Raw genomic sequence first — 12027 nt, 5'->3', positions numbered from 1 at the left:
ACAGCCTTGGTCGCTCTGGTGGATGATATGAGGAGGGCATTAGATAGGGGAGAATTCACCTTTCTGGTCCTCCTTGATCTCTCAGCGGCTTTTGATACCGTCGACCACGGTATCTTGCTGGATCGTCTGGAGGGATTGGGAATAGGAGGTACAGTATTAAACTGGTTCCGTTCCTTTCTCTCCAATAGACACCAGCAGGTGGCATTGGGAGATGAGGTTTCAGACCCTTGGCCCCTCAAATGTGGTGTGCCACAGGGCTCTATCCTCTCTCCCATGCTATTTAACATTTATGTAAAACCGCTGGGAGCTATCATCAGGAGGTTTGGGCTGCAGTGCCACCAATATGCGGATGACACTCAGCTCTACCTCTCATTCAAGTCCTCACCAGAGTTGGCTGTGGAGACCATGTCCAAGTGTCTGGAATCCGTGAGTGGATGGATGGGAAGAAACAGGCTAAAGCTGAATCCTGATAAAACGGAAGTACTGCTCGTGGGAGACAAAGGAGGGTTGGGAAATATTGACCTGGTGTTTAATGGGGTAAAACTGCCCCTGAAGGACCAGGTCCGCAGCCTTGGGGTGATCCTTGACTCCGGGCTGTCCATGGAGGCCCAGGTTTCATCGGTGTGCCGGGCAGCTTGGGGTCAATTGCGTCTCATCCGAAGGCTGCAACCCTATCTTCCTATCCATCAGCTCCCACTCGTAGTGCATGCTCTGGTCACCTCTCGTTTAGACTACTGCAATGCGCTCTACGTGGGGTTACCCTTGAAAACAGTCCGGAAATTACAACTGGTACAAAACACGGCGGCTCGTTTACTTACGAAAAGCCACCGTTATGATCATATTACCCCAGTGTTATACAATCTTCACTGGCTTCCAGTTATTTTCCGGGCTCAATTCAAGGTGTTGGTATTAACCTTTAAATCCCTACACGGTTTCGGCCCAGTATACCTGAAGGAGCGCCTCCACCGTCATAAAGTGTGCCGCCCTACAAGATCGGCCACCCAGGGCCTTCTCTCAGTCCCACCAACTAAAGTGGTTAGGTTGGTGAGGACTCGAGAGAGAGCTTTTTCTGTGGCGGCCCCCTCGATCTGGAACTCCCTCCCAATGGATCTTCGTCATGCCCCTTCCCTGGATATATTTCACCGGGGTCTGAAGACTTGGCTATTCCATCAGGCCTTTACGACCTTTGAGACTTCCAAGGTGAACTAGTCCTAGAACTGTAAAAACAATCTACTAAATACTGTAATTTTTGTATTATACTGTACTGGCTATATTGTTTATTGTTTATTGTATTTTATCATGTTTTATTGTAAGCCGCCTAGAGTGGCCATTGGCTAGATAGGCGGCCTATAAATTAAAGTATTATTATTATTATTATTCTGTGCTCTCTCTCCAATGGAAACTCTAGTTTGCTCTGTTCCCTTCATTCAGGTTTTTTCATTCTGAAATCTAGTTAAAATGAATAAATGGATATTTGTGTACTCTCTTTCAAGTCATGGGTGATTAGTTATAGTTTGCAACATTTTAAAGAGAGATACGCTACCTACATTTTACAGTTGTACAATATAAATTGTGCTTAGTCTCATCAGATTTTTAGATGATATAAAAGAAGGAATTTTTTTGCCAGTAATCTCCTGTGAACATTCTGGCCTCTGTTTTTCCAGGATTCACGCTCAGTTTATTGACCCTCATCCAGTCCTCCACTGCATCCAGCACTGGTCCAGGGCTTGCACAATCCCTCCTGATTCAGATGTAATGTAGAAACAGAGCTGAGTTTCATCGGCATACTGATGGCACCTTGCTCCAAAGCTCCTGATGACTGTATTTAGTATTGATTAGGCCTCAACTGATTCCTGTGCCCAGTTTGGGCTATCATGTTTTAAGGAATATGGCAACAAATTGAAGAAAATGAAGGAACAGAATTATTTTTATATGAAAACTCCTAAAAATGATAATAAAGAAATAATTGTGCATATAATGAAACAAATGATAATGAGCAGGAGGAATGGTCAGACTAATAGATAAAAGATTAAGTTTGGAGACTAGAGGAGAGATTTATTCATGGGTTTAGATATGTAGCTGTCCATAAAAAGAGCGTTCAGAAAATGTTTACTGGAACTTCTGAAATAACTCCTATTAGAGGTGAGGTGGGCAACCTTTACATCTAAGGCTGCATTTTCTGTTTGGGGAACTGTGAGGGTTTCATGCTGGCAGGGGTGGGATGAGAGCAAAAAATAATCAGATAAAAGCAAGACAAGAATTGAAATGGCATTCAAAAGTACTTTTTTCTCCTTTTGAACTCTTCCCTTTTGATCTTAAAATTATTATTAGGGCAGGAATTCTATATTCAGGGTTTTAAAAGTGTCACCTTATAATTGGACACCCAACGAAAAGTATAACCTACTTTTTGAATTCTGCCCTTTCTCATCATTTTCAGTCTTTGTTAATTTACCAAATATCAGATCTCATTCATTCCGAATGAAGTATGTTGGGAGAAGTATGGATGAAGCGTGCTTGAGCTTTTTTTTTTTTTTTAATGAAGACTGAGCTGTTTCAGTTACTGAATGTGGTACAGGAGGAGTACAGGAAGCACATGCGATTCATATTTCCTATTCTCTGTTTGCACGTTGATGTGCACGTGTCTCTTCATTCAGTGCTTGCACATCTAATTGTGGAAGGAAATGCTTATGGTATTTTTCAGACATTATAAATAAGTTTGGAGAATAGGAAGCACAAGCAGTCATGCTTCCTGAGCCATAGTCATCTTTTTGTGTGTGTAGAGAGTCATGAAATTAGCCATTCTTTGTCATTTCTAGAAGGGGTGATAGGTCTGACAGCACTCTCCTATATTGTAGAGCAGCCTTTCCCAACCAATGTGCCTCCAGATGTTGTTGGACCACAACTCCCATCAGCCTCAGCCAGCATTGCCAATGGTCAGGAATTATGGGAGTTGTGGTCCAACAACATCTGGAGGCACACTGGTTGGGAAAGGCTGTTGTAGAGGAAAGTGGAGGAGACTTGTCTGCAACAGCCCTTACAATTCCACTATAGTTATTGCTACCTTCTTTTTGGAAGGAAACCTAGGAAATCTAGAAAGTATGTTGAATGTATATTTGCTGCTAATATGAGTTTGAGAAAGAGCCTGCTCTTTCTACCTTACTGATAGATATGATAATGGTGGGGGTGTGTGTGTTTGTGTGTTAGAGATCCTTGTCTCTGGCCATTTGCCTTGATCCATAAAAATACCCTGAAGTCAAAAGTCTTAGTTGACTCTTCATTTTGGGATCATTTGGAATTTGCTCAAGCTTCCTTGGGGAATAACTCATAGTTGGAAGTCTTTTTTCTTTCCCATAGATTCAAAATGCTTCCTTTTTAGAAGATTTTGCTAATTTGTAATTGGTTCTGTCTGATCCATGGCTGCTATATCCACAATAGATTGCAATCACTTTCTTGTTCAGTGATGCTTTCATGTATGCAGATCAGTCTTCTGCATGTCTGCTTCATTCAGATTCATTTTGAGTCCCACTTGTCAGCCTTTGGATGGTTTCTGAAGAACTTTCTCATCTCTCAGATCACTTTTTATCTATATGAAACAATATCTTCTGAAAAACTGAAACAGTTCAGTTACTCTTTTTATTCCTTTTCCCCACGGTGTCTTTGGAAGATGTTCTCTGAGCAAATTGTGCAGGTTTATGGTGAGATAGCATCAGCTTATTTTATTCCTGTCATTGTTTCTGATGTCCCTACCACTGCTGCTGTGATATTGTTTTCTTACCTGAATTAAAAACCTTCTATTCATGAGATTACAGTATATGCATAACAGTGTCCTGATATATAGGTTCATCTTTATATTTTCCTTTGTTGAAGTCCTTAATTTTTGCAGGAAATCTCAAATATATCTTGATAATCTTTTATTACCATAAATATGGTTTGGTGATGAGTTCTTTGTCCACTTATTTCACGTTAGCCAGGAATTCATAAAAAGTTATTTTTTAATCAGACATCCTGTGTGCCCCACGTCTACATGGGAATGGAACCCCCCACTGCACCTTGTTGCACCCTCTGTGGAATGTCAGAATATAAGTGGGTTCCATTGTCTTTATTGTCAGGGATGTGCGAGTTGCTACATATCTGTGTAATCTGTAATCGGAAAAATACATTAAAATGTAAAACCATTATGTGAGCCTTAAATGTATTGCCACCCATTCATTAGTATTCTTGTCCTTCACTTTTCTAGGTGACAAAACCCTGGGGTCACACCTATAATGTTCTATGCACCTGGAATGCTCTGTTTAATCAGACTCTGCATCTAGTGTGGCTTTCATGCTTTTGCTCCTCTTCCCAGGCTTAATTATTCTTTTTTATTTCACATATGTCAGAACTCAGCATTGAAGGAAGCACAGAACCAGATCTGAGTTTCTTCAATATAGCACTGCTTCATTCAGCTGTAAGGAGGGTTGATGGGTGGGTGGATTTTATATGCCATTTTATGGGAGTTGTCTGGAAGTGGGTTCACTTGTGTCACAAAAAAATTCCACCACAAAGTTTGTGAGAAGAGAGTTACCACCCACTGTAGCACGTATGGTTTATGTTGCTGATCTTTCGGTAAAAACAAAGAGTCTTGTGACCCATTAAAGATTAACAAATTATTTTTATTGTTGTGAGTTATGGGTATCTACACAAATAGTTGTTGTTTTGGGGGGAGGGGAATTGTAAACAGTGAGGTCAATTGTAAATGAAATGCAGAAAAGTACCAACAGCCATAATTACTAACAGAGGTAATTCACAGAAAAGTTGATGACAGAGACAATAACTTTTTTGTGTGAATTACCACTGTTAATTACATAATTATTGTTATGTGTGCTTTTCTGCATTCCTCCCCCAAACACATTGTTTACAGTCCCCCCAATATCTGTGTGTATATCCTGTAATTTCATGTACCTGATGAAATGGGCTTGACTCCATGGAACATTTTCCCCTCTGCAGATGTCTGTAAAAGAAAAAATGTTCTGTTTGGGGGAAGCTGTTTGGTTTGAATCCAAACTGCTTTCTCCAGGTAGACTTCAAAGGGGCTCCCTGTGACCAGTGATCATTTGATTTGCAGTTACAACAAGCACCTTTGAAGGCACACTCCCAAAGCAATTAGCTGATTGGCATTGAAAGCACTTCAGAGGAGGTACATGCTGATTCAGAGGAGGTACACGCTGATCTCTGATTACAGCAACCTCCTTTGAGTTTTGGCAGGTATCATTCATCTGATGTCATTATACCATCAGGTGGACTGACAGGTGGGCAGAGGATAGGGGCATTAGGAATCTGGATACAGTTTCCCACGCCTCGCTTATGCCATTTTATTTATTTATTAGATTTATATCCCACCCTTCCGCCCAGTAGGAGCCCAGAGTGGCAAACAAAAGCACTAAAAACCAGAGCTTGGAAGATTACTTTTAAAAAGTAATAAATTACAGCTACAGTTGCATGGTCCAAAAGTAGTAATTACCTTTACAATTACAATTGCTCTGAAAGTAACTGATTACTTTACTTTTTCTCAAAAGTAATCACTACAGTTACATTTTCGTTACTTTTTTTAAAAAAAGCCTACAAGGTGCTGGCCTTGGCTGCTGCACATCTAAGTAGCCTAAAACAACATTAAAAATATTTTCCCCTGAGATGCAAAAAAGTTAAAATACTGCAAATGCAGCTCAGTAGCCAGAGAGGGTGGTGGAGGCCACTTTGTGTGCCAAGCGCAAGCACACACATATTGTCCTCTTTCACCTCCACAGTTCTTTATCTCCATTCTGCTGCTGCCCCCTTCTCCCCCTTTATCCATGTTCTTGCCCTCTGGCTCCTTTTTCCCTCCACTCCATTTTTTTAAACAATTGTTTTCTCCACTCCACCCTGTCTCACTCTCCACCTCCTCCCTTGTCACCTCCTACTCACCCACAGACCATGATGATAATGAAAGTTAAAGAGGAAAGCCCAAAAGCAGGACTACAGCTAAATGTCAAGAAGACTAAAGTAATGACAACAGAAGATTTATGTAACTTTAAAGTTGACAATGAGGACATTGAACTTGTCAAGGATTATCAATACCTCGGCACAGTCATTAACCAAAATGGAGACAATAGTCAAGAAATCAGAAGAAGGCTAGGACTGGGGACGACAGCTATGAGAGAACTAGAAAAGGTCCTCAAATGCAAAAATGTATCACTGAACACTAAAGTCAGGATCATTCAGACCATGGTATTCCAGATCTCTATGTATGGAAGTGAAAGTTGGACAGTGAAAAAAGCAGATAAGAGAAAAATCAACTCATTTGAAATGTGTTGGAGGAGAGCTTTGTGCATACCATGGACTGCGAAAAAGACAAATAATTGGGTGTTAGAACAAATTAAACCATAACTATCATTAGAAGCTAAAATGATGAAACTGAGGTTAGCATACTTTGGACACATCATGAGAAGACATGATTCCCTAGAAAAGACCATAATGCTGGGAAAACCAGAAGGGAGTAGAAAAAGAGGAAGACCAAACAAGAGATGGATTGATTGCATATAGGAAGCCACAGACCTGAACTTACAAGATCTGAACAGGGTGGTTTATAACAGATGCTATTGGAGGTTGCTGATACATAGGATCGCCATATGTCGAAATCGACTTGAAGGCACATAACAGCAACAATAAATGGCATGGTCACTGCACATCTTGGAGACCATTGCCTCTCTTATGTCCCGCTCTAAAATAAATGAAGTATAATTTACTAAGCTTTTTCAGGGTGAAATGACATTGTGTCCAGAACCAGAAATAAGGAGGTGAGTCTCAGGTAAATGGGTTTAATTAGGACCACATTTATTTCCAAGCACATCGGCAGAGGAAACATAGGGGAAGGGTTGTGACTCGGCTGCTTTGCATACTGAAGGTCCCAGGTTCAATTCCTGGTATCTGCAGGCAAGGCTAGTGCTGCATACACACCATAACTTTAAAACATCTTATTTCCCCCAAAGAATCCTGGGAACTGTAGTTTACCCCTCCCAGAGCTACAATTGCCAGCGTCCTTAACAAATTACAGTTCCCAGGATTCTTTGAGGGAAATAACATGCTTTAAATTAATGGTGTGTATGCAGCCTAGGGAGGACTGCTGCCTGAAACCCTGGAGAGTCACTACCAGTCAGTGTCAAAAATATTGGGCTAGATGGTCCAATAGTATAAAGCAGCTTTCTATTATCCTGTGTAACATTACCATATGGGAAGCTAGCTCTTCCTTCTCCTGCAGGCACTACCTACAGATTATTTGGATGAGCCTGCCTTTGCCCAGGGATGGGGCATCAGTTCTCATTACCCATTTCCCCAAGACATACACTTTCTGGTAAGTAAGTTAAAGTTAAAAGGGCCGATTCATATGTTCTTGTCTGTGGTCACAAGGCCCTCAGTGACTCTACTGCCTCAGTTCCATATAAAGTAGTGTTACAACTTATTACAATCAGATAAATAGTATAAATTCAACCTTTTCAAATAGCATAATAGACAATTAGGCAAGAGAAAATCAACTCACTTCCTAACCGCCATACATCAATCAACCAACCATTAAACAAACCAATACAATTAAATTCCCAGCCCCCTATATAACAACTTCATCTAACTAGAGCTGGACATACCTATCATTCTGTTCACTCAAAGATACCCTTACATGATCAACATCCATCAAACACAATCAATTAAATTTTTACAAGTGTAAAACTAATTATAAAAAATATATCCACACATAATTAAAATACACCATGTCATCAAAACATTAAAAACAGTGATTATTAAAATGTACAATGAAACAAATGTCTGGCATGTTATATGGTAGGTTATCCCATAGGGCTCCATGGAGCCCTTTTTCTTTCTGTCCTGAAGTTAATGCTATGCTCCAAAGAGCTGATGGGAAATTACCATTATGCTATGTTATTATTACTGGAATGAATTCATATGGGAATCAGCCAGAACTCTGTTAGAGGTTCCAGATGCTCACTGAGGGGAAACAGTTTTTTTAAAAAGTTTGTTAAACAGTTTCTTAGAAATGATGAAGTATTTATTCAGGATTTGTTCACTGGCATTTTATAGTAGGTGGCAAGATTTTCTTCTTTCTCACATCCCTCAAACACCACTGCCAATCTGTTTTCACAAGACTCAAAGCTCTGTGTTAAACCGAGGCCACCCTGTTCCATTTGCAGATGGGCTAAGCAGGACCTAGGTTATATGATAAAGCCCCCTGCAATTGAGATCCATGCTCTGCTGATGGGTGCCACCTTTTAGGGAGTAGCAGGGGAGGCAACAGGACGAGTGGGGGCAGTGGTACGAGTGGAGGAGACAACAGGAGTAGCGGGGGAGGCAACGGGAGTAGTGAGGCAGGCAATGGGATGAGTGGGGGGGCAGTGGGTCAAGCAGAGGAGACAACAGGAGTAGCGGGGGAGGCAACAGGATGAGTGGGGGGGGAAGTGGGACAAGCGGAGGAGGCAACAGGATGAGCGGAGGGGGCGGCAGGACGAGCGGGCTGGAAAGGGTAATACACACACATTGTCACTCACTTCCATTCTGCTACTGCTGCCTTCTACTCTTTTATCCTTGCCCTCTGGCGTGGTCCAGCTCTCTACTTCCTCCCTCGTGCTTCCTAACACAGAGCGACATTGCCCAGAAGCCCACTTTGAGGCACATGTGTTTTGTCTACCAAGCAGAGGAGCAGAAGACTTCCCCTGCTCCCCCGCCCAGTAACGTCCAAACGTAACGTCAGAAGCATTACTATTGATGCTAAAAGGTAGGGAAATTACTAGTCATTCTATTACTAGAAAAATGTAATGAAGTTACCCACTTGTTACTTTAAAAAGTAATGAATTACAAGTAACACGTTATTTCTAACGAGTTACTTCCAAGCTCTGCTAAAACACTCTAAAACATCATAAAAACAGACTTTAAAATATATTACAACAAAACATCCTTAAAAACTTATTAAAACAAAACATCTTTTTAAAAAAATCTTGTTTAAAAAAGCTTTAAAAACATCTTTTTTAAAAAAAGCTTTGAAAACATGTTTAAAAGCAATACAAACGCAGACTGGGATACGGTCTCTACTTAAAATGCTTGTTGAAAGAAGAAGGTCTTCAGTAGACACCAAAAAGATAACACAGATGGCGGCTGTCCAGTATTTAACAGGAGGGAATTCCAAAGGGTAGGTGCCACTACACTAAAGGTCCGCTTCCTATGTTATCCAGAACGGGCCTCCTGACAAGATAGTATCTGCAGGAGGCCCTCATCTGCAGAGCATAGTGATCAACTGGGTATGATAAGGGGTAAGACTATCATTCACGCATCCTGGTCTCAAGCTGTATAGAACTTTGTACACCAAAACCAGAACCTTGAACCTAGCCCAGTAGCTAATAGGTAGCCAGTGCAATTCTTTCAGCAGTGGGGTGCAATGTTGGTGATACCCTGCCCCAGTGAGCAGTCTCACAGCAGCATTTAGCACAAGCTGCAGTTTCTGGACCAACCTCAAGGGCAGCCCCACATAGAGCACACTAATGTAATCCAGCCTGGAGGTTACCAGTGCACAGACAACAGTGGTCAGGCTATCCCTGTCCAGAAACTGCCACAGCTGTTTTACCAGCTGAATCTGGTAAAAGGCACTCCTGGCCACTGAAGTCACCTGGGCTCTAGCGACAGAGATGGATCCAGGAGCACCCCAGACTACAGACCTGCGCTTTCAGAGGGAGTACGACCCTATCCAAAGCAGGCAACTGACCAATTGTCCGAACTTGGGAACCACCAATCCACAGCACCTCTGTCTTGCTAGGATTCAGACTCAGTTTATTGGCCCTCATCCAGCCCACCACCGAATCTAGGCAGCAGTCTGCAGCTTGCATGGTCTCTCCTGATTCAGGTGTTACAGAGAAATAGAGCTGGCTATAGTCAGTATACTGCTGACACCTCGCCCCAAATCTCCTGATGACCGCTTCCAAGGGCTTCATATAGATTTTAAACAGCATGGGGGACAAGATGGTATCCTATGGCACCCCACAGCACAACTGCCAGGGGGCCAAAAGGCAATGACCCAATGCTGTTCTCTGAAAACGACTCTGGAGATAGGATCAGAACCACTGTAAAACAGTGCCTCCAATACCCATCTCACCAAGTCGGCCCAGAAGGATACCATGGTATCAAAAGCTGCCAAGAGATCAAGTAAAAGTAACAGGGTTGCACTTCCCCAGTCCTCCCGATAAAGGTCATCCATCAGGGCGACCAAGGCCGATTCAGTCCTATAACCAGGCCTGATCCCAGACTGGAATGGCTCAAGATATTCTGTTTCATCCAAGAGTACTTGCAATTGCTGTGCCACAACTCTCTCAATCACTTTCTCTAAAAATGGTTCGGAATGGTTCAGGCAACCATGTCTGTTCTGGATCCTTGCCCATCTTGGCTAGTGAAAGCTAGCAGGGCTGGGACCACCGGTTGGGCCAAGGAAGTGGTTAATGCCTCCTTGAGGGAGGGAGTAGTCCCTGGTAGCCTCAAGGAGGCAGTAGTGAGACCTCTTTTAAAGAAACCCTCCTTGGACCCAGATAACTTGAACAACTATAGACCGGTGGCGAATGTCCCTTTTTTGGGCAAGGTTTTGGAACGGGTGGTTGCCGGCCAGCTCCAGGCGCTCTTGGATGAAACCGATTATCTAGATCCGTTTCAATCCGGTTTTAGGCCCGGTTTTGGCACCAAAACAGCCTTGGTCGCCCTGTATGATGACCTTTGTCGGGAGAGGGACAGGGGGAGTGTGACTCTGTTGATTCTCCTTGATCTCTCAGCGGTGTTTGATACCATCGACCATGGTATCCTTCTGGGGAGACTCGCGGAGTTGGGTGTCGGGGGCACTGCTTGGCAGTGGTTCCGCTCCTACTTCGCGGACCGTCACCAGAAGGTAGTGCTTGGGGAACATCACTCGACACCATGGACTCTCCATTGTGGAGTCCCTCAGGGGTCGGTCTTGTCCCCCATACTTTTCAACATCTACATGCAGCCGCTGGGTGCGGTCATCAGGAGTTTTGGAGTGCGTTGCCATCAATATGCTGATGACACGCAGCTCTATTTCTCCTTTTCATCTTCTTCAGGTGAGTCTGTTGATGTGCTGAACCGTTGCCTGACCGCGATAATGGACTGGATGAGAGCTAATAAACTGAGACTCAATCCAGACAAGACTGAGACACCTTCCCTGCTCAGATGGTGGATGTTCACCCTGTTCTGGATGGGGTTACACTCCCCCTGAAAGAACAGGTACGTAGTTTGGGGGTTCTTTTCGATTCTTCCTTGTCTCTCGAGGCCCAAGTGGCCTCGGTGGCACGGAATGCATTTTACCATCTTCGTCTGGTAGCCCAACTATGCCCCTATCTGGACAGGGACGACCTCGCCTCCGTTGTTCATGCTCTGGTAACTTCAAGATTGGATTACTGTAATGCGCTCTATGTAGGGCTGCCCTTGAAGACAGTTCGGAAGCTTCAGCTGGTGCAGAACGCGGCTGCCAGACTATTGACGAGGACCAGTCGGTCTTCGCATATAACACCTATTCTGGCGCGTCTGCACTGGCTCCCTATTTGTTTCCGGGCGAGATTCAAGGTGCTGGTTTTGACCTATAAAGCCTTACACGGCGTGGGACCTCAATACCTTGTGGAACGCCTCTCTCGCTATGAACCTACTCGTTCACTTCGTTCAGAATCTAAGGCCCTCCTCCGGGTACCAACTCATCGGGAAGCCCGGAGGGTGGTTACTAGATCTAGGGCCTTTTCTGTGGTGGCCCCTGAGTTGTGGAACAGCCTCCCCAAAGAGGTATGCCTGGTGCCTACACTTCTGTCTTTCCGGCGCCAGGTAAAGACCTTTTTATGCTCCCAGGCATTTTAATCTTTTAATTTTCTTAATCTTTCTATTTTTAATATGTATCCTTCTTAATTTGTGTTGTATTTGTTTTTGTTGTGCTTTCTGTTGTTTGTTTGTACATGTTTTTGTGATTTT

The 12027-nt window shown here is 43.1% G+C and overlaps 1 protein-coding gene across 8 annotated transcripts in view; it reads left to right on the top strand.

Annotated features, from left to right (window-relative positions):
• EEFSEC (eukaryotic elongation factor, selenocysteine-tRNA specific) overlaps positions 1-12027 on the top strand; it is a 254940-nt gene that overhangs the window by 73016 nt on the left and 169897 nt on the right. The gene's annotated exons all lie outside the window — the stretch shown is intronic.

The sequence above is a fragment of the Rhineura floridana genome, chromosome 3 (assembly GCF_030035675.1).
Source record: "Rhineura floridana isolate rRhiFlo1 chromosome 3, rRhiFlo1.hap2, whole genome shotgun sequence".
NCBI classification, from domain to species: Eukaryota; Metazoa; Chordata; class Lepidosauria; order Squamata; family Rhineuridae; genus Rhineura; species Rhineura floridana.
This window is presented reverse-complemented; position numbering and strand designations above follow the sequence as displayed.